Source organism: Apodemus sylvaticus, chromosome 2 (genome assembly GCF_947179515.1).
Source record: "Apodemus sylvaticus chromosome 2, mApoSyl1.1, whole genome shotgun sequence".
Classification (NCBI taxonomy): Eukaryota; Metazoa; Chordata; class Mammalia; order Rodentia; family Muridae; genus Apodemus; species Apodemus sylvaticus.
Window position 1 is genome coordinate 187,819,810 of NC_067473.1, and position 3,556 is coordinate 187,823,365.

The window sequence follows — 3,556 nt, forward strand, 5'->3', positions numbered from 1 at the left end:
TTTCTCACTAAGGATTTTCATTAAAACATAGTAGTAAAATAAAAAGAAGCAATAAATTGCTTTTGGCCTAAGTGCTTAGGAGCATGAACAAAACTTTGGATGTATAAACCTTTTGCATATCTAATTCTGGATTTAAAAGGAGGAGGAGGAAAGTGAATTTTGAAAACTTTTAGAAACTATAACCCTATAAAGGAATGAAGAAAAGACTTATTTGGAAATTATACTTTATATTTGCCTAAAGGAGAAGAGGCACAATAATGAAATCCAACAAAAAGAACTTAACAAAAGACAGAGAGTAGCTACAGAGCCCAAAAGACTAAATGAGAAGGGTTAATATTACCTGTAGGAAAGAGATATTTTAAAATGGATAGTTATAAAGATTTGTTTTTAAAAACTGGAATGATACTGGTAGTCTTGTAAGTACAGACAATGTACAATAATATATAATCCTAGGAGTCCACAATTCTATGATTCTTTTGTTTTAAAATTTAAAATATATTGAAGTTTTACTGATTGGTCATGGAATATTTTTACTTTGAAACTAGGATAACAATCTTAATTTTCTAAGATATTTATTATTTTTAAAAGGATTTATTTAAATTTATCTGAAGTGTAGCAACTTCATTTAAAGAAGCTTCAGTGTCAGAGTCTAAAAAACAAATATACCCAAGAAAACTTTATAAATAGAATGTATGCAATCTTGTAGAGGAGACAAATACTTTTTAAATTTTATTTACCCACAATGATCTTCTGTCTTTAACATTTGATTTATCTATGCTGTAGAACATGTTCTTATACAGATAAGCCCTTCTCTATTAGGTAAGCATGAACAACTGGTCTATTAAGCTAGCTAAGAATGTGGATGTTCCCTCTTAAACTATGTTGAATAAAATCCTCTCCAGTAACCAAGCACAGGTTACAAATAATTATGTGAATAAATCAAGTATATTTCCTACTGTGATAAATGTCAAGTTGTATATGTCAGACAAAAGATTTAATCTTTCTTACAAAGAAATCAGTGGGCAGGAATAAGGAGTAACTCAGCCATGGCGTGTTTGCTGAACCTGTGTGAAAGAACAGCACCCACTGCACTGCAAAACAAGTAACAAAACAAACACTGATATTTCCCTGAATAAAATCCTGTTCATTCAATTCAGGGGTGTCACAAATGAATTAATATTGTATATATAATGAAATTTGTAAAACCCACAATGTTTAAAACTTTTGTTTTCAATAAATCAGAGTGATTGATTTAAAATAATCTTGCATTAAGGCTGCAAAATTTACAACTTTTCAAATAAGCAGAAATCTACCGAACTTAAATCATGCTAGTCAACATGGCCAGTGCCAAGGTTGAAAAGTACTTATTTCAAAATCAGTGTCCTGGCTCCTGAGTTACCATATCCATTTTCTGTAATAATAACCCAAGTTGAGTTTTTAGAAAATAAATTTATCTTTAAATGTTATTTTAATCACCATAGTCTCTAATATCTTCTAGCCTTTTTATTTTAATACCTAAAAGATTTCAAATAAGATATCTCTTTTATTACTCAAGATATAAATTAATGAGATAATTGGTGTTAAAATTAAAAATGTTCTTAGATTTGGGATTTTTCAGAAATGGCAATCTGTTTATGAGGAGCAAGCAGTTAACTTCCATTAGTGTAAAGCAAGAGTATAAGATGGTTGCATGAAATATTTCACATCATGTAAGCTTTCCCATATCCATAACATTGACTCTATATAGAGATCTTACTTGTTGTGTGATCTCGCCATTAGGAATGAAGGAGGCTGTTCCATGCACTGGGTCTCCTTTCCATACTGAAGCTCATGGCTTTATGCCTCAAGTTTATTTTTACATCTCTTAGATGGAGTTATTCAGTAATCTGGCACATGTGAACTGAAGCGTAAATGACCTGCTGAATCAGATAATTTCTGAGATTGGAGTTTTTTATTGCTTTACATTTGCTGAGAATTTATTTTTATTTTAACTCCTGTACATAATCAGTCTCTGCTCAATATACCTATCTAATGAGACCATTGAAAAGTAAATTTGATGCTTTTTAGTGTGGATGTATGCTTTTTTGTTTCCTCAAAAAAATTTTTTTACATTTTATTTTATTTATTTATTTATTTATTTTAGACAGAGTTTCTCTGCATAGTCCTGGCTGACCTGGAACTCACTCTGTAGACCAGGCTGCCCTCAAATTCGCAGAGATCAACCTGCCTCTCCAAAAAAGTCGTTATCAGAGAACTATGAAGTTGAGGGAAATGACACTGCTGTGTTGACAAATCTTATCTTGTAAGGGAGAAACAGGACTCGTTGGGTTCATAGCTATAACTGTGTCATATCAGAGGAAATACTTTTTAATGTTATTGCCACAGAACTTTTAAGCTCAATGGTTTGACTGTTAGAGTCAAGTAAACAATTTTTGAAAATATTTTATGACTTTTTTTGTAATATATTCAGTGTCTTTATTTGCATGGCTATGCATATATGAAGATGTGATTCTGATGTTGTGCTTCTTTCCCATGTTCAAATTTGTGTTGTGTGTGGTCAAATCTAATTTCTACACTGTATGATTATTCTTGTAATGATTCAGTTATTCCTACCTTTATTATTATGCCTTTGGGGAGTAAACGATGTGAAGTGTTTCTATCTAATAATAATAATAATACCATGGAAACATGACTGAAAGACTAATTTAAGAAATGCCTTTCTTGCTAATTATTTTTGAAATCCAAACATCAGAGACATTATCGAAGACATACACATTTAAGTACAGAAAGTTCTTATAGATTTGTTTGCTGTTCTTTTGCTTTTTTGTAGATAATCCCAAATGGATCTCTCAAGGGAGAATCCTTATGTCATATGTTTGTTTCTGTGCACTCAATATTTGTGAAAGGCACCCCATTGATAAGGAAATAACTAGATACTAATAATTATTATCTTGGTAAATCTTACCAACTGACCATACTGTGTTACAAAACTTTTTCCAGTAAGTAAACTGATTATCTTTTGTTTATTTCATCAATGCTAAATTTTTATTAGTTTACAATTTTTCTGTTTGCCATTTTCATTTATACCTACAACAAATAAAAAGTATAGGAATTATTATATGATTATATATTATTTATCCAATGTAAGATCTTATTTAAACTAAAAACGTAATGCCTTAACATTTCTGCATATTCCTGTGGTATGTATCAATTTCATTTTACATTTTTCAAACTCATAATCTTTCCTTAAAGGGTATTTTGGCAGGAAAATGCCCTTAGTTAAATTAAACTAGAAATGTATTAATGCAGGAAACACTGTTTTAATGAAAGGAAATGACACTTTATTATGGAGGTGGTTCTCTTTTTTTTCTTTTACATAGGAAAGAGCTAAGCCAGCAAACTTGAGGGAGGTCACTTTTACTGGACCCTCCTACAATATAAATTGTAGTAAAGCAGCTGCTCTGGGAATCATCTGTTTTGATTCTGTTTCATTTTACAGTGGTACAGGGTTGAGGAGGAAACAGGCAAGTATGGGTTTATGTGAAGTGCTAATGAA